This window comes from Triticum urartu, chromosome 7 (assembly GCF_003073215.2).
Source record: "Triticum urartu cultivar G1812 chromosome 7, Tu2.1, whole genome shotgun sequence".
Taxonomy (NCBI): domain Eukaryota; kingdom Viridiplantae; phylum Streptophyta; class Magnoliopsida; order Poales; family Poaceae; genus Triticum; species Triticum urartu.
Genome location: NC_053028.1, coordinates 234,683,701 through 234,703,233, shown reverse-complemented (window position 1 = coordinate 234,703,233; position 19,533 = coordinate 234,683,701). Strand labels below are relative to the sequence as shown.

At 47.6% G+C, this 19,533-nt stretch overlaps 1 pseudogene; it reads left to right on the top strand.

Moving 5' to 3' along the window:
- The first annotated feature begins 707 nt into the window (after positions 1–707).
- Positions 708–4,527, top strand: LOC125524827 (annotated as a pseudogene).
- Positions 4,528–19,533: the final 15,006 nt, after the last annotated feature.

The window sequence follows — 19,533 nt, the reverse complement described above, 5'->3', positions numbered from 1 at the left end:
TGCGTTGGAGATGGTCTGGATATGGAGAGTATTGCGATTCAGGACCTTCCCCGCCAACATATACTTCTGCTGGTCGCCCTTTTCCTGATCATCGATCACCAATGATGTTGCCTCTTCCTCTTGTGATACACAACTTGCCCAAGGCCTCTGCTAGCCGCGCCCTCGCCGAGTTAGGTGACAAGGGTCCGGCAGTGCCTTGCCCACCGTTCGCCGATGACGAAGCCATCTTCTCCCGACGGTGATGTCTCGCCCCGCCGATGAGATCAGCGGGCGCCGTCAAATCTACGCAGAAACCCTATCGCCTATCGAGGGTTCCGGGTTTTCCGCTGGATTTTTACTTCTAAAAACAGGTTTACACAAAGACAGGGGGAGTATTAGACATCATCTGCCATGTGGATTTGATTGCCCATGCCTCTCAAGTGCCATGTGTCTCCATTATTTAAGTATGTTTTTAATTTTTTGCTATGATGTCAAGCAGTTTTTTATACAATACTATAAATCATGGATACCCTTTATTGATTTCCAAATATATCAAAATTATCCGCGTTCACATCTAGACGTGTTCAAATTACAAAACAATATAAAAAAGAGTTAAGATTCAAAACAGAAACCCCATTCTCACCCACTCTTCTCTCTCGCCTCCCACGAAACCCTCCTCTCTCCCCTACAGGTAGCGGCCCACCATCGTCAGGAATGGATCCCTTCGTTTCTGACCCCACTGAACCCGTGACAACCAGTCCCCAGAAGCAAACGCAGGGACACGAGGAAGAGAGCCTTGGAGCCGACCCCTCCTTCAATTCGCTTACCACTGAGTCCGTCGGCACGAGCCCCGACGCGCAGTGGGACGGCGCCGCCGCCGCCACCCAGGCGGACGATGAGGCGGAGAGTGGGGCGCCCGGCTCCCCTTCCCCGCCCCGACCGCCGCCGAGCATCTCCTCGCGCCGCGATCCTCTCAGCGCCGGGTGCTTCCGGAGGCTGGCCGCCTCCTGCGAAGCCCGCCGACTCCGCGAGGCGGCGCTCCTCCGTGCGTCTAAACCGCCCGCGGAGAAGGCCGAGGATCCCGACGAGCCAATCTGGCCACCAAGAAGCCGCCATTGGAGGCGCTTCGTGTATGTATACCTCGCCTTCCACCCCGACTCTCCTTTTGCTCATGAATGCATGATTACATAGTTCCTTCAAAATAATTTAGGTTTAGATAGATTACCATGCTAGGGCTTTGGGAGAACATATCGCTAAGGCGTTCGTTTTCAGAGATTTTACACGTGGTAGATTCAGCAATTTTACATGTGGAATAGTAGATTTATTTTAGGGATATCTGCAATTGCAATCGGTACATTCGATTTACTATTGCTACATTAGGTTATGTTTCTAATGCTGATTGCATCTCGGTCAGTGTCTAGCCTAGGGTTCTGGAGCGTTATGTTTGCTCAAGCTGTTAAATACTCCCTCCGTCCGGAAATACTTGTCATCAAAATGGATGAAAATGGATGTATCTAAAACTAAAATACATCTAGATACATCCATCTCAATGACAAGTATTTTCGGACGGAGGGAGTATATATTTGCGAGTTATGTCCTTACTTTTGTGAACTGGATTGGTGATGCCCCAACTAGTGATGAGTTAGTAACAGAATCTTTGAATCTAGCCTAGGGATCTAAAACATTACGTAAGCCCTAGTTACCTAATTAAGCTGTTCAAAATGTTAATAGATTTATGGCATACCATAGTGAACCTGATTTATGGGAGAACCATACTGCTCTAATGCCAGCGATATCTTGATATCTAGCCTGAGAAATCAAAGATTTACTATAAGTAGCCTTTGTCCTCACCCTCTTTTCATGTTCATGGTGGTGTATCCCTTCTGTTTTAATCTTACGTTCACGTTTCTTTTGTTTCTCTATCAAGCATTTTGCCTTTCCCAGTCTGAAACTTTTGCAATTACCTCCAACAGGGAACTAAAAACAATGGGGTCCAGGCCGGCTAATCCTGTGCCCAACCCTGATGAGAGTTCATTATCTCATATCAAGAGCCAAGATATGTTAGCTGACAAGGTTGTGGACCAATGGGATGACAGTGACACTGAAAACTCCTCTGGAAGTGCATCATATCAAATTGTTCCTTACAAGAATGTCCAGGGAGAAAACAACTTACCTGTGCTGTCTAAAAAAAGAAAATTCATTATCAGTACATATTCTGTACAATGTAGTACTTGCCAGAAATGGAGAGTTCTACCATCCAAACTGAAATATGAGCAAATCCGAGAGAATATTATACAAGTTCCTTTTTCTTGCAAATATGTCCATGGGTGGAAGCCACAAGTTACATGCCATGATCCAACTGATATATCTGAGGATAATGGCATGGCATGGGCAATTGATATCCCATGCATCCCTCAGACCCCTCTTGGGTGGGAAAGGAATATATACTCTAAGGAATGAACAGAGCATGAGATTCGCTGATGTGTGAGTATTACTTGTTTTGCACAACATCGTAGTTAATTTGTTTTCTAGCTTTTTGTATTTATTTCTGAGAAAATGATGTTGCAGTTGTTTTCTAACATCCCTGGGTCGTAACTCTTGAGAGCTCAGAATGCTCATTTATGGTTTAGGAACTTAATGCTGTTCATATTTGATCAATGGTTAAACATTCATTCCTGTGGTTACACACCTTACACACCTATATAAAAGGATGTGCTTGCCTTTCCGTGTATGCATTGTATGACTATTTCGTGACACTTATACATCCTTTCAGGTACTATATCTCTCCCGCAGGCATAAAAATAAGATCCAAGAAAGAGGTCGAAAGGTAAGCTAACTTTTGTTTGGTCAACTTCTCTTCAATATAGTTACTTTCTTAAGCATATTATAATGCTCATATGCAGTTTTTCATTCATCTAGCATGTTGATAACCGCATCTGACTGGTATCCACTATTATTGTCATAATTGTTACAAAGTGTTATTATTGTACTTTCACTACCTCAATGGCTCAATGATCACACAACCAGCATTCAGGCTTAGCTTTGTTGGGGCTTATTTTCAGAAATCTCATCTGTTCTTGCAATTTGAACGTTCGAAACAACACAGAATACATGTGTATACTATGTAAAGTTGTGATCTTCTTCATGTGGTTCACTCTGTCTAGATGTTTATCTTATTCTTCATATGTTATACTTTGATAGGTATCTTGAAGACAACCCAGACTATGCTGCCGATTTACATTTATCTCAGTTTTCGTTCAAGGTACCTAAACCTCCAAATTGCCCTCGTCAGTCAGAGCTTATTGAACCAACTGAAGGTATTTATGCACAATTTTTATCACGGTTACTTTAACTGGCATGCTAAATGAATTGCTGGTTGGACAAGCCTTTCTCTTCTGTTTGAACAATAGCCACTATTGCTTGAAATTTGTATCAGTGATAAAATGGTTTTCAGATTGCCTTGTCAACTGAAAATGCGTTACAAGTTTGTGTACTTTAATATTGTCGTACTTAATGGAACTATTTAAGTGGTAGGACAAGTGGTCAGCTGGGGTGTACAGGATAGTAGGGCATTCATGTAAGCGAAGTTTCACACATGCTACTCATATTTTAAATGATCATAACAGGTTGAGATGTCATAAATTGGATTCTACTTTATTGTTTTTAAATTTCTGTAAATTGGATGACAAACCTGATAACATAACGTAGACCATTGCACGCACTAGTGGCTGATGGGTTATATCCCCTTTACATGAATATGAACTATATGAGAGTTCTGTTAATGCATGCTGCCTATATATAGTTGCATAACACAGACAGCCAGGTTGGTGACTTCTAGTACCCGTGTTGATTATAGCACCACTCCTAGATTAAGTTCTTGCAACTAGCTAGCGATTTAGGGATCTTAGAGCAGCTGTTGGAAATTTAGAATCACTGTGTGGGGTTCATTGGTGGTTCATGATGTCTGCTGTTTCCATCTATTAGTATACTTACATACAATGACCCTTGCGCAACAGACGACGTCTTGATGTGATTAGCTTGCTTGTCTTCTCTTCTGGCTCAAGTGATTAATGGCGTTCTATTCACTCTTTGTGTCTGTGCAACCATCTGATAATTTGATACACATGATTTGTTATTTATCTGATGGCATGCTCTTATTTTCAGTGCCACCTCCGGTTCACGAGGATCCCGTGCACAACTACATGCCGGTCCCTCATGGAGAAGCCAATCCTGTAACTCACATACCAGTGACACTAGCTCTACAAGTATCAGTGATGCTCTCCAAAAAGAGAAAACTAAACCAGTGATGCTCTCCAGAAAGAAAGGAAAATGAAAATGCTCTATAAGTGATGTTCAAACGTCAGACTTGAAATGTGTTATTTTGCTGTATCATCTTACTGTATGTGTCCTACCTTAGCTAAGGTCGCTCCCTTTATGCCGTAGTTTGCTCCAGCTTGGCTGGAACTGAGAAAGTTATTGGGACATCGACATCAACAGATGAACGTTGTTGCAGAAAGTTATTGAAACTGCCACATTGCTTTTACCTCACTCTGTTCGTGTGCTGTGAATGCCTATAACTTTAAGTTTATGCGTGTTGCACATCATAATCTCCTGTATAAGGTACAATCGTTTTTATTGAGATCAATGGGTATTGGGACAGAGCTTAGGTAACAGAAGTTTCTGCCATCCCCATTCTATGACCAAAGATCAGATTATATACATTTGTCTATTTTACGGGGGTGTTTGTTTCCAGGGACTCTTTTTGTGTAGGGACTAGAAAAAGTTCCTCTTAAAGACTTTTTTACCAAGCGGGAGGGACTTTTTAGGGACTAAACTAGGCATTTGAGACTAAATGAAGAAGACTCTCAAGGAGAGTCTTTTCGAGACTTTTTGGGATTTTTCCAACTATGCCTCTCCATGCACCCATTGGCCCGCCACCCCATGGTGTTGTTTGATTGTTATTTTTCTATATACTAGGGGCAACATGGTCATTTAATAACCTCTAGGAAGGGATTAGGGACTTTTTAGTCTCTGGAAACAAACAAGGAGAGACTTTTTAGGGACTAGGGACTTTTCAGTTGGGACTAGAAAAAGTCTTAGAACTAGAGAACCAAACATCACCTACGTCTATGCGACGAATTGCATGAATGCGCAAGCCCATAGCATTTTAGACCTTTTTAAGTTCAAACATACAAATGACAAAAGCCATTAAACTATGCATCATATTGATCTGCATCTCAAAAGAAAAACAAACAAGGCGTGATAGAACTAGAAAAATAGAAATGCATTCCAAGGAAAGAGTGAGCCCCATTCTATGATCAAAGAGTTACAAACTGGCATGCCAAAATTTCAGCTGGGCTGCCACCTTTATTAGCTTGACATGACAAAATGTCACACCGCGACCTCTGGTTAAGAGCCTCTTTGGGTGGCAAGTCTTGTACCAATTATTTCAAATGGCTAAAGTTCTCGAAAACTTATTGAAAATCCTATGGATCATTTGCTCATTTTATACTTTCTCTTGACATAATGACGGGAGCCTTCTAGGGGTTTAGTGTTTTTCACAAAACAAAACCCAGGTAATGATCACATGGTCCCTGATCGATTGGAGTTCTCATAGGCCTCTATCCCTAGGGAGCTTAGTAATTGAAAGGACTAGAGCAATGTTAAGATGTGGACCACGGGAAAAATATGTCTCTAGTTGGATCTTACTGAATGGAATAAAAAGAAAGCAACTTGTTAAGATAAACACGGGAAAAATGTTCACACTGGCATGCATCCGAGATAAAATCTTACATGTGGTATTTCATCGTCTTGTTTACTTACCTCGGTTGAAAAACATCATTAGAGAAACACGACGCTTATTTTTTTAACATGTATATATAGTCTCCAAATTATGACCATTGACTATTATTTCTATATGATAATATGTTGCTACCAAAACCAACTTGTATGAAATTATGAAATATTTTTCTTCAACAAATTATTTGTTTTACTTTCTTTTAGAAGCTCTTTCTAAACTTTTTTTTGCATGTAGCTCTGTCCAAATATAGATGATTCGTAACTCATGCACCCACTTACAGCCGAATATTCTCTCTCAATTGGTTTTTTTTACAGTCGAATAGATAGCTTCACCGGCCCAGTATTGCCGACCGCAGGCCTCGGCCTGCAAGGAGAAAATAAGAAACTCGCTTTGTTGGCTGGTTTGGAGTTTGTCTCAAAAAAAAAGCCAATTTGGAGCTGAATTCGGACATGGAGTGTCAAAAAATGCAAACTGGAGCTGAATTCGGATATGGAGTGACGCCAATATATAGCTTCGACACGCAATCTTGTGATCGCGTTAATTTGCTTCCCCCATCCAGCTTGGAATCGTCCGAGTCCAATCGTGAGAGAGAAGACTGCAACACCATCTAGGGCAATGCCGCTGCCGCCGCGCGCCGTGGTCCTGCCATCGCCCGCCGTCGCCTCGAAAGTGGCACCCAAGAGAAGCAAAGTTGCGGTGATGACAGCGGCCAAGAGAACTAGTGGCGCCCCGCTCGCCGAAGAAGGTTCCTCGGGTGGATGCAGCGGCCAAGAAGTCGAACAGCGCGCCCCGCTTGCCTGCGAAGGTTCTTCAGAAGTCCACCGTGGATGCGGCGCGCCGGCAACTGCGATTCGCGTGCGGCGATGCTGTCGAGGTGCGCAACAGGTTATTCTCGAACGTCGTCTTCTCCGGCAACAGGCAGCTGGTGATCTACCTCCGCGCCAAGGTACTCTCCGCCTCGGCCGGCACCGAGTCCTACCTCGTCGAGTACCCCGCCATCAACAGCAAACCCAGCCGTGTCGCACGAGTGCCATCATGGGACGTCCGCGAGCCCCGTCACACTCCACCGCAGGCGCACCCGGCCGCTGACGCTGCACGGCCGGCCAGTTCCAAGAGACCACCACCGCCGGAGCGGACTGACCGCGGCGATGATTGTTGCAAGAAGGCGAAGAGGGTCGGCAAAGGGATCCCGATGGACGCGCTGTGCCGATTCTACGAGGAGCACGACCCAGAGTTTGCGTCGGAGCTGCGCCGCGGGATGATCGTGAAGGTCGATGAAGGACGCCCACCAGTTTACGATTAGTTATAGTTCTTCGGGAAGTAGTTTTCTCTTTTGCTCTCTCTAGTAGTTGTCGGTTATGAATTCATGATCGATCGCTGGATAGAGGAATTGATGAACATGATCATTAGCAGTAAGAACTCTGCAATTGACTAGATGTATCATGAATTCATGATCGCTGGAGAGAGGAATTGATGTATGTGTGTAGTCCATATATTATTAAATTCATGATTCTCGTTTTGCTTGAGATCAAAAGGTGAAGAGAAAGCAGCTAGCAAAGTAAGTTTTTTTGTTCTGGTTCAATCATATGCAGGATTGCTCTATCGTCCATCGACCGAGTTCAGCTGTTACGCTGTAACTCCTAAAATTTGCCGTTCCCTACAATCTGAAGGCACTCCTTCCTCTCCCCTGATTCTGTTAATAATCGGGAAAAACATCATATCGGCGATAGAGAGACGCTCAGGTAACACGCACGACGGCAGCCTCAAGTGACCATCATTTCTCTGGAAGTGCGTCATATCAAGTTTTCCTTACAAGAATGTCCAGGGAGAAAACAACTTATCTGTGCTGTCTAAAAAAAGAAAATTCATTATCAGTACATATTCTGTGAAATGTAGTATTTGCCAGAAATGGAGAGTTGTACCATCCAAACTGAAATATGAGCAAATCCGAGAGAATATTATACAAGTTCCTTTTTCTTGCAAATATGTCCATGGGTGGAAGCCACAAGTTACATGCCATGATCCAACTGATATATCTGAGGATAATGGCATGGCATGGGCAATTGATATCCCATGCATCCCTCAGACCCCTCTTGGGTGGGAAAGGAATATTACTCTAAGGAATGAACAGAGCACGAGATTCGCTGATGTGTGAGTATTACTTGTTTTGCACAACATCGTAGTTAATTTGTTTTCTAGCTTTTTGTATTTATTTCTGAGCAAATGATGTTGCAGTTGTTTTCTAACGTCCCTGGGTCGTAACTTTGAGAACTCAGAATGCTCATTTATGGTTTAGGAACTTAATTCTGTTCATATTTGATCAATGGTTAACCATTCATTCCTGTGGTTACACACCTTACACACCTATATAAAAGGATGTGCTTGCCTGTCCGTGTATGTATTGTATGACTATTTCGTAACACTTATACATCCTTTCAGGTACTATATCTCTTCCGCAGGCATAAAAATAAGATCCAAGAAAGAGGTCGGCAGGTAAGCTAACTTTTGTTTGGTCAACTTCTCTTCAATATCGTTACTTTCTTAAGCATATTATAATGCTCATATGCAGTTTTTCATTCATCTAGCATGTTGATAACCGCATCTGACTGGTATCCACTATTATTATCATAATTGTTACAAAGTGTTATTATTGTACTTTCACTACCTCAATGGCTCAATGATCACACAACCAGCATTCAGGCTTAGCTTTGTCGGGGCTTATTTTCAGAAATCTCGCCTGTTCTTGCAATTTGAACGTTGGAAACAACACAGAATACATGCGTATACTATGTGAAGTTGTGAACTTCTCCATGTGCTTCACTCTGTCTAGATGCTTATCTTATTATTCATATGTTATACTTTGATAGGTATCTTGAAGAGAACCCAGACTATGCTGCCGATTTACATTTACCTCAGTTTTCGTTTAAGGTACCTAAACCTCCAAATTGCCCTCGTCCGTCAGAGCTTATTGAACCAACTGAAGGTATTTATGCACAATAACACGGTTACTTTAACTGCCATGCTAAATGAATTGCTGTTGGACAAGCCTCTCTTCTGTTCGAACAATAGCCACTATTGTTTGAAATTTGTACCAGTGATAAAATGGTTTTCATATTGCCTTGTCAACTAATAATGCGTTACAAGTTTGTGTACTTTAATATCGTGGTACTTAATGGAACTATTTAAGTGGTAGGACAAGTGGTGAGCTGGGGTGTACAGGATAGTAGGGCATTCATGTAAGCGAAGTTTCACACATGCCACTCATATTTTAAATGATCATAACAGGTTGAGATGTCATACATTGGATTTTACTTATTGTTTTTAAATTTCTGTAAATTTGATGGCAAACCTGATAACATAATGTGTGAAACAGAGAGGAAATAGATTGGATCGGCGCACCCAACATGGTATCCTAGGGATGTATTTATATGGATGCAACTAGGGCACAGATTATAAGTAGTTACAGGAGATAAGTATAGATATTAACAGACTCCTATATCCTAACAATATACAGTTTAACATCCCCGCTCAATCTGAACTTCCTTCGCGAAGATTCAGATTGTATCTATTTGAGACAAACGATGCCTCGGCTAGTGGTTTGGTGAACGTGTCAACAACCTGTTCCTTGGAAGAGATGAACTTAACATCCAATGCTTTGGCTGCGACCCTCTCACGAACAAAGTGAAAATCCACCTCGATATGCTTGGTCCTGGTATGAAACACTGGATTTGCAGACAAATAAGTGGCGCCTAGGTTATCACACCACAATATTGGAGGTCGTGGCATAAACACTCCAAGCTCTCCAAGAACTGACTGTATCCAGATGATCTCAGCTGTGCCGTTGGCAAGTGCCTTGTACTCAGACTCCGTGCTAGACCGTGAGACTGTGACCTGCTTCTGTGAGCTCCAAGAGACAAGGTTGGGACCAAGAAAGACAGCAAACCCTCCTGTAGACCTGTGATCATCACTGCATCCAGCCCAGTCCGTGTCAGAAAAGCAACTCAACACCGTTGAAGGTGACTTGCGGATGGACAGACTCATACCACAAGTGTACTTGAGGTACCTCAAGATCCTTTTAGCTGCTGAAAAGTGTACAGTCATTGGTGCATGAAGGAACCGACAAACACGATTCACAGCAAAGGAAATATCCGGCCTGGTCAACGTCAAGTACTGAAGTGCTCCAACCAAACTACGGTATGTAGTACTGTCATCCCGAGAGAGAGGTGCCCCACTATCTTTGCTAATCTTCTCACTTGAGGACATGGGAGTGGTGGAAACTTTGCAATTTTCCATATTAGCACGGTGGAGAATGTCACCAATGTACTTCTGTTGAGAGAGCACAATCCCCCGTGGTGACGACTTCACCTCAACTCCAAGGAAAAAATGCAAGGGACCAAGATCCTTGAGCGCAAACATGGCATGCATGTAGATCAGCAAGTAGCTTAGTCGTTGCAGTAGGTGATGAGCTGGCCACAATGATGTCATTCACATAGACGAGCATAAACATGGTGACACTGCCATGATGAAAAATGAACAAAGATGTGTCTGCTTTAGAGGCCACAAAACTAAGTTGAAGTAGACGAGAGCTTAACCGGGAGTACCAGGCTCGGGGGGCCTGTTTAAGTCCATAGATAGCTTTACACAACTTGCACATAGACCGAGGGGCAGCAGGATCCACAAACACAGGAGGTTGGCGCATATACACTTGTTCCTGAAGAACTCCATGAAGAAAGGCATTTTGAACATCCAACTGGCGAAGACACCAACCTCGAGAGACAGCAATGGAAAGAACCAGACAAACAGTAACCGGTTTAACAACTGGACTGAACGTGTCATCATAATCGAGACCATAGCGTTGCTTGAACCCTTTGGCGACAAGACGAGCCTTGTGACGATCAACAATGCCATCAACCTTGTACTTTACTTTGAAAACCCATTTGCAGTCGATTACATTGGCATGAGGTGGTGGGGGAACTAGGGTCCACGTACCATTGTGACGAAGAGCATCAATCTCAAACTGCATAGCAGCACGCCAAGCAGGAGATTCCAAGGCCTCACGGTGATCACGGGGTTCCCTGGAGACCAAGGACCCACGGCGGGACGGATCATAGTTGACAGTACCATCCGTACGATGAGCAAGTTTGCGAGTATGATCACGTGTGAGCGTGACCATTGCATGGGCAGGAGGTGCCGGAGCAGAGGATCCGGGAGCAGCAGCCCAAGAGGGAATCGGATCCTCACGGGATCCCGTGTTGCCAGCGGACGCAACAGGAGAATCCGACAGCGATCCCGAGGAGGGAACAGGCGACGCAGGCGCGTCTGTCGCGGGACCGGGCCGGCCCACCGACTGGCTGCCAGGCACATGGGCAGCAGCCTGTGGCGGGTCGGGTGCGGAGGGAGCCGGGCCAGTGGCGGGCCCCGCCACTGAGGGGGACAGGGCGTGCGGGGTGGCGACCGGGCCATCAAAGGCCTCCACGTGGGCCAACGGATGGGGCGCCTCCCCACGGTCGCCTGGCGCGTCGTTGTCGCCGTCTGCTGCGGCTACGCGTTCCGAGGCTGGATCAGCTCCGGATCCTATGCCCGGATCTGCCTGAGACGCGGGAGCGCCTGGCATACCGGGGATCTTCTGCGCCGAAGGAGAGCCTGCATCCAGGTTAGAAGACAGAGCAGATATACCATAGTTCATGTGGTCATGCGGGAATAAAAGGATGGTTTGCTCGGCAACGCGAGGTGGTATGGGAGAGGCAGACGGGTTGGCAAAAGGAAAAACTTTTTCATCAAACGTGACATCTCTAGAGATATAAACACGAGCTGTGGGTAGATGAAGACATTTATACCATTTGTGGCGAATGGTGTAGCCAACGAACACACGTTGTTGGGATCGAAGAAAGGCGAGTCTGTGTGTGTTGTAGGGACGCATATTGGGCCAGCAAGCGCAACCAAACGTACGAAGCGACATGTAGTCTGGTTTGCTGGTGAACAGTTTTTCCATAGGACTAAGGTTGCCAATGACACGACTAGGTAGACGATTAATAAGATAGCATGCCGAGAGATAGGCCTCATCCCAAAACCGTAGCGGCATAGACACATGTGATAGTAAAGAGAGCCCCATGTCAACAATGTGACGGTGCTTCCTTTCAGCAGAACCATTTTGTTGGTGTGTGTGTGGACAAGATACATGATGCATAATGCCAAGTTGACGAAAAAACGTGTTGCTAAGCTTCTCGTACTCCCCACCCCAGTCGGATTGAACACATAAAATCTTGCGAGATAAAAGGCGTTCAACATGAGCAAGGAAGTCACGAAAAACATCAAACACATCACATTTTCTCTTGAGAAGATAAATCCACACAAATTTACTATAATCATCGATAAATGAGACATAGTACTGGAACCCACCAGATGATGTTTTGGAAGGTCCCCACACATCCGAAAAAATAAGTTCTAATGGGAAGGAAGAAACACTCGAGGATCTAGGAAAAGGAAGCTGGTGTGCTTTGCCTTGTTGACATGCATTACACACATGGGTCATAGACCGACTAGAAGAAGCTATTTTATTGGATGATAAAACGTCCTGAACGACATGAGTGGAAGGGTGGCCAAGCCTTGCATGCCAATCTTCTGCTGACAACCTAACCGAAGATAGAGCATGATGAGATGATGGCCGAATGGGGTAAAGCCCGTTTTCACATCTGCCTTGAAGTAGAACCTTCTTGGTGATCAAATCCTTCATAAGAAAATGAGTAGGATAATACTTTAGATAAGCATGATTATCAACAACAAGGCGATTGACGGAGAGAAGGTTTTTGTCAGCGTTAGGAACATGCAAGATATTGCGAAGTTGAAGATTAGCAGAAGGGGTAGGAAGAATTGCATGACCACGGTGAGCTATGTGCAAACCTGATTCGTCAGCTGTGTGGATGCGGTCTCTGCCTGGATACTTCTCCCGGATCGTGAGGCGATCTAGATCGCCGATGATGTGGTCCGTGGCCCCGGTGTCAGTGAACCAAGCCGGGTCACCTAGGATGGAGGGAGGAGACGCAGCAGCAAGGCCAGCCATCTTGGACTGTTGCAGTTGGAACACATGGTTGTAGCGCTAACCGCACTCCCAGGCGTAGTGCCCAGGGCTGCGGCAGAGCTGACACTGAACGCGGTTATCGCCGCGGTCACCGTAGTCACCGCGATCACCGCCGCGATTGCCGCCATAGTCGCCTTGTTGGCGCGAGCCGCCGCCACCACGGTTCCCGCGCTCACCACCGCGAGAATTGTTATTGTAGCCACCGCGATCTCCGGAGTTGCCGCGGCTCTTGCCGCGGTAGTTGCCCTTGCCCCGATTGGTGTTGTTGTTGGTGTTGCCGTTGGGGTCCCGGGCGACGTAGTTGACGGAGGAGTCGCCATGCTGGAGATGAAGACGTGTCGCGTTGTACTCGCGACGCCGTTCGAAGGAGATCGCGTGGGAGTAGAACTCACCAAGCGTCATGCCCTCGGGACGAGTAGTATACGCCGTGATGAGAGGCTCGTAGTCGCTGTCGAGGCCGGTGATGACAACGGTGATGATGTCTTCTTCGCGCATGGGGCGGCCAACAGCGGTGAGCTAGTCGGCGTTGGAGCGGATCTTGGCAAAGTAATCCGCCATGGAGAGGGTGCCCTTCCTGAAGACGACCATGTCCAGTTTGATCTAAACGATGCTGGCGTGGCAGTGGGTGGTGTACATCTCCTCGACATGAGCCCAGATGGCATGAGAAGTTTCCAGCCGATGCAGCTGCTACAATACCTCGTCAGAGAGAGAGGCAAGGAGATAGCTGAGGACGATTGTGGGAGTCCTGGATTAGGGGGTCTCCGGACAGCCGGACTATCTCCATTGGCCGGACTGTTAGACTATGAAGATACAAGATTGAAGACTTCGTCTCGTGTCCGGATGGGACTCTACTTGGCGTGGAAGGCAAGCTAGGCAATATGTATATGGATATCTCCTTTTTTGTAACCGACCTTGTGTAACCCTAACCCTCTCCGGTGTCTATATAAACCGAAGGGTTTTAGTCCGTAGGACAACGATCACAACATATAATCATACCATAGGCTAGCTTCTAGGGTTTAGCCTCTCTGATCTCGTGGTAGATCTACTCTTGTAACACCCATATCTTCAATATTAATCAAGCAGGACGTAGGGTTTTACCTCCATCAAGAGGGCCCGAACCTGGGTAAAACTTCAAGTCCCTTGCCTCCTGTTACCATCCGGCCTAGAAGCACAGTTCGAGACCCCCTACCCGAGATCCACCGGTTTTGACACCGACATTGGTGCTTTCATTGAGAGTTCCTCTGTGTCGTCGCCGTTAGGCTTGATGGCTCCTACTATCATCGATAGCGATGCGGTCCAGGGTGAGACTTTTCTCCCCAGACAGATCTTCGTATTCGGCGGCTTTGCACTGCGGGCTAATTCGCTTGGCCATCTGGAGCAGATTGAAAGCTATGCCCCTGGTCATCAGGTCAGATTTGGAAGTTTGAATTAACGACCAATATCCGTGGGGACTTGATCTTCGACGGATTTGAGCCACAGCCGGGCGCGCCGCACGGTCGTGATGGGTATGACCTAGCTCTGCCACCGGACGATACTCCAGAGGCCGCGCCCGCATCAGCTCCGACCCTTAGCTCGGAGCCAACTGCGCCAATCGAGGACGGGTGGCTAGACACCGCCTCAGGGGCTGCAGTCTCGACGGCGATCGAGCCGAACACCAGCATAATTCTCTGCACAGCCCGTGACTCCAAGGTGCCGGACTCTCTTCCGGACCCCGAACCATCCGCGCCCCTGCCAATCGAATTCGAGTGAGCGCCGATCATGGAATTCACCGCCGCGGATATCTTTCAGCACTCACCCTTCGGCGACATTTTGAATTCACTAAGGTCTCTCTCTTTGTCAGGAGAGCCCTGGCCAGATTATGGCCAACAGGGTTGGGATGCGGACGATGAAGAATTCGATGCCCACCCACCACCCACTTTGTAGCCACTGTCGATGATTTAACCGACATGCTCGACTTCGACTCCGAAGACATCTACGGTATGGACGACGATGTAGGAGACGAACATGAACCAGCACCTACAGGGCACTGGACAGCCACCTCATCGTATGACATATACATGGTGGATACACCCAATGAAGGCAACGGTGACGAGATGGCGGAGGATGACCCCTCCAAGAAGCAACCCAAGTGCCGACGTCAGCAGCGCCGCTCTAAGTCCCGCGAAAGCAAAAGTGGTGATACCGGCACAGGAGATAAGAACACTCCGGATAGCGCCGAAGACAACAACAATCCCCTCCAGCAAGATTTAGAGCAGGAGGATGAAGGAGCCAGCTCTCCTGAGAGAGCGGTTGGCGGAGAGGAGGAGGATGACAATTACATGCCCCCTCCAAAGACGAGGCAAGCCTCGGCGATGATGAATTCGCCGTACCAGATGATCCCGTCGAACAAGACCGCTTCAAGCGCAGGCTTATGGCCATGGCAAATAGTCTGAAGAAAAAGCAGTAGCAGCTCCAAGCTGACCAAGATCTGCTAGCTGACAAATGGACTGAAGTCCTCGCGGCCGAGCAATATAAACTCGAGCGTCCCTCCAAGAGTTATCCAAGGCGCAGGTTACTTCCCCGACTGGAGGAAGAAGCATATGAAACGGCTGATCGGCCACCTCGTGGCCGCGATAGAGAGGCATTCCAGCCAAAACCTCAGCCTCCACCCCAACGCCATTCAAATAAAAAGGCATGGGGAGATACGCCAGACCTGCGAGACATATTGGAGGACAAAGCAAAGCATTCAAGATCGATCTACAGATCACGAGGGCGCACCACTCTACGAGACGATAAACGTCACGCCGGATACAGTAAAAGCAAATCCGGCCGGGCTGAACACAGCGGGCAGGACCCATTCGAGCTGCGTCGTGATATAACCCAATACAGAGGCGCCGCACACCCCTTATGCTTCACAGATGAAGTAATGGAACATCAATTCCCAGAAGGTTTCAAACCTGTAAACATTGAATCATACGACGGCACTACAGACCCCGCGGTATGGATTGAGGACTTCCTCCTCCACATCCACATGGCCCGTAGTGATGACTTACATGCCATCAAGTACCTCCCACTAAAACTCAAAGGACCAGCGCGGCATTGGCTCAATAGCTTGCCAGCGGACTCCATTAGCTGTTGGAAAGATCTGGAAGCCGCATTTCTCGACAACTTTCAGGGCACTTATGTGCGACCACCAGACGCCGATGACTTGAGCCACATAATTCAGCAGCCAGAAGAGTCGGCCAGGCAATTCTGGACTCGGTTCCTTACAAAGAAAAATCAAATCGCCGACTGTCCGGATGCGGAGGCCTTAGTGGCTTTCAAGCACAACATCCGAGACGAGTGGCTAGCCCGGCACCTTGGTCAGGAAAAGCCGAAATCTATGGCAGCCCTCACGACACTCATGACCCGCTTTTGTGCGGGAGAAGACAGCTGGTTGGCTCGCAGTAATAACATATCAAAGAACCATGGTACCTCAGATACCAAGGACGGCAATAGCAGGTCATGTCACAACAAGCATAAGCGCCGCATTAACGGCGAAAGTATTGAGGATACAACAGTCAATGCCGGATTCAAAGGCTCTAAACCCGGTCAGCGGAAAAAGCCATTCAAACAAAGTACGCCGGGTCCGTCCAGCTTGGACCGTATACTCGATCGCTCATGTCAAATACACGGCACCCCAGACAAGCCAGCCAATCACACCAACAGGGATTGTTGGGTGTTCAAGCAGGTCAGCAAGTTAATTGCCGGAAACAAGGACAAGGGGCCACATAGCGATGACGAGGAAGAACCTCGGCAGCCACACACTGGAGGACAGAAGAGGTTTCCCCCGCAAGTGCGGACTGTGAACATGATATACGCAACCCACATCCCCAAGAGGGAGCGGAAGTGTGCGCTCAGGGACGTATATGCGTTGGAGCCAGTCGCCCCAAAGTTCAACCCTTAGTCCTCCTGTCCGATCACCTTCGATCGCAGGGACCACCCCACTAGTATCCGTCACGGCGGATTCGCCGCACTGGTCCTAGACCCAATCATCGACGGATTTCACCTCACTTGAGTCCTTATGGACGGCGGCAGCAGCCTGAACCTGCTTTATCAGGACACAGTGCGCAAAATGGGTATAGACCCCTCAAGGATCAAACCCACAAAAACGACCTTTAAGGGCGTCATTCCAGGCGTAGAGGCCCACTACACAGGCTCAATTACACTGAAAGTGGTCTTCGGATCCCCGGATAACTTCCGAAGCGAAGAGTTAATCTTCGATATAGTCCCGTTCCGCAGTGGTTATCACGCGCTGCTCAGACGAACCGCATTTGCTAGATTCAATGCGGTACCACATTATGCATACCTCAAGCTCAAGATGCCAGGACCTCGCGGAGTTATTACAGTCAATGGAAACACAGAACGCTCTCTCCGAACAGAGGAGCACATAGCGGCTCTCGCAGCAGAAGCGCAAAGCAGCCTCTCAAGGCAATCTACCAGTTCGGCGTTTCAAAGCCCGGACACCTTCAAGCGCGCTCGGGGCAATCGGCAAACAGACCGTCTGGCGCGATCTGAGCTCGCGTAGCAATATGGCAGCCAGCCCAATCCCAGCCCAACGGCGTTGTTCGTGCCGCGCGTACATAATTACGCATTAAAAATACCATGAGCACAGGTGGGGAGGGGGGGCACAACTACGGCACGCCCCAAAATGCGGCCTAAACCGCACCAGGGGCTTCCCGTTTGGTTATTTTTCTTTTTCTTTCAGGACTTCAATCTCTGGAAACACTGTCCGACAGCTCTATTGCCAAACACATGATACAACAACCAAGGAAGCCGACAACTACGGAATTCCCAGGTGGATTATAGATTTCATATAATTCCTCAGCTCGCCCTTGGAAGGGACATAGTCCTACTCTTTTGCTTATTACACTATCTGTATCACTCTGCTTTAAATGCAATTTTTTAATATACAATACATGACATTACGACTATTATCGCATTTTTGTTATATATATATATACATATCTATGTGTTCATTAATGACGCCTAGCAACCGTACACTCTGGTACGGCCAATGCACCAGGGGCTTACGTACCCACAATATGGTGTGAAAAGTCCGAACACTTTCACAAGTGCAGCACCCCGAACTTATAGCATTATATGCATCAGCTCCGAATCATGTCTTTGGTCAAATGTTGGGTTTGCCCGGCTCCTATGTTTTGGTACCTTACGTTCCGCTCTATCGGCTAAGGTAGCGCTAGGAGAACTACTGCGATTGTGCCCCGGTTCTGCCGGGCTGAGCACCTCAGTAGAGAAAGCTAAAACTAACTGTCATGATAAGGCGAGAGACTGGTCGCTGTTCGGCGAGGTTTTTCGAGTCCCTAAAGACTTATGCCGCTTAGGGCGAGGGGCCGGCTCCGTTCGGCTTACAGGCGTGTATCGCGCCGCGAATTCGGCCTTTCAAATACCAGGGGCTTCGCCGAAATTCAAAATTACAGAATTCTATGGCTAAGTGAGAGTGATAAAGCATTATTAGTCCGGTTGCCTTGTTCGTTGTGCTGAGCACCTCCCTCGAAGGACCCAAACATGGGAACAAGAGTGCTCAGGTTTATCCCGAACACCCCGGCACTCGTGGCATGGGGGCAGAAGCCGAGGACTAGCCATCTCTCAGATTGGATAAACAGCCAAACAGAAGGTAATATTTTAAATTCACACAAGCATTGCATAGCGAATATGATACAAGTTTTCATACAGACAGGACAAACCAAGCAAGTCTCATTCAAATATTACATTTTGCGAACACTCATCCGCGACAAGACGGGCACCCGGCAGAACACCCTCGTAGTACATCTCGGGGTGGCGGTGTTGTAACACCCCGGATGTAACTTTCCCAATTTGTACTCCAACTCTTGCCGTTTCCGGCGTTAAGTTATATTTATTTCCTCGGGTTCGGGTTTCTTCTCTGTGTGTTGTTGTCGTTGTCATGCATCTCATATCATGTCATCATGTGCATTGCATTTACATACGTGTTCATCTCATACATTCGAGCTTTTTCCCCGTTGTCCGTTTTGCATTCCGGCGCTTCGTTCTCCTCCGGTGGTCATTTCTAGCTTTCTTTCGTATGTGGGGATTAAACATTTCCGGATTGGACCGAGACTTGCTAAGCGGCCTTGGTTTACTACCGGTAGACCGCCTGTCAAGTTTCGTATCATTTGGACTTCGTTTGATACTCCAACGGTTAACCGAGGGACCGAAAAGGCCTCGTGTGTGTTGCAGTCCAACACCCCTCCAATTTGGCCCAAAACCCATCTAACTCTGCTCCATCATCTAGAGCGTTCGATCATGATCGCGTGGCCGAAAACCGCACCTCATTTGGACTCTCCTAGCTCCTCCTATGCCTATATATAGATCCCCACATTTCTAATCCCGGGCGAAACCCTAGATCCGCTCCTCCTCGCTCCGCCGGACAACGTCCGCGTCGAGCCGGACGCGTCCGAATCCAACCGCCGCCGCCACTTGTCGCCCTCCCATTCACCGCCGCCTCCACCTACCGCGCCGGCCTGGAGAGCCCGCGGGAGGCCCTCCCGGCCCGCGCGCCTCGCCGCCCGCGCCTCTCCCCTCGCCGCCTGCGCCTCGCCTCCTCCGCCCGGCGCCACCGTGCCCCTCGCCGGCGGCCGCCGCTCCGCCGCGCCGGCGCCGCCTCGACCCGGCCCGG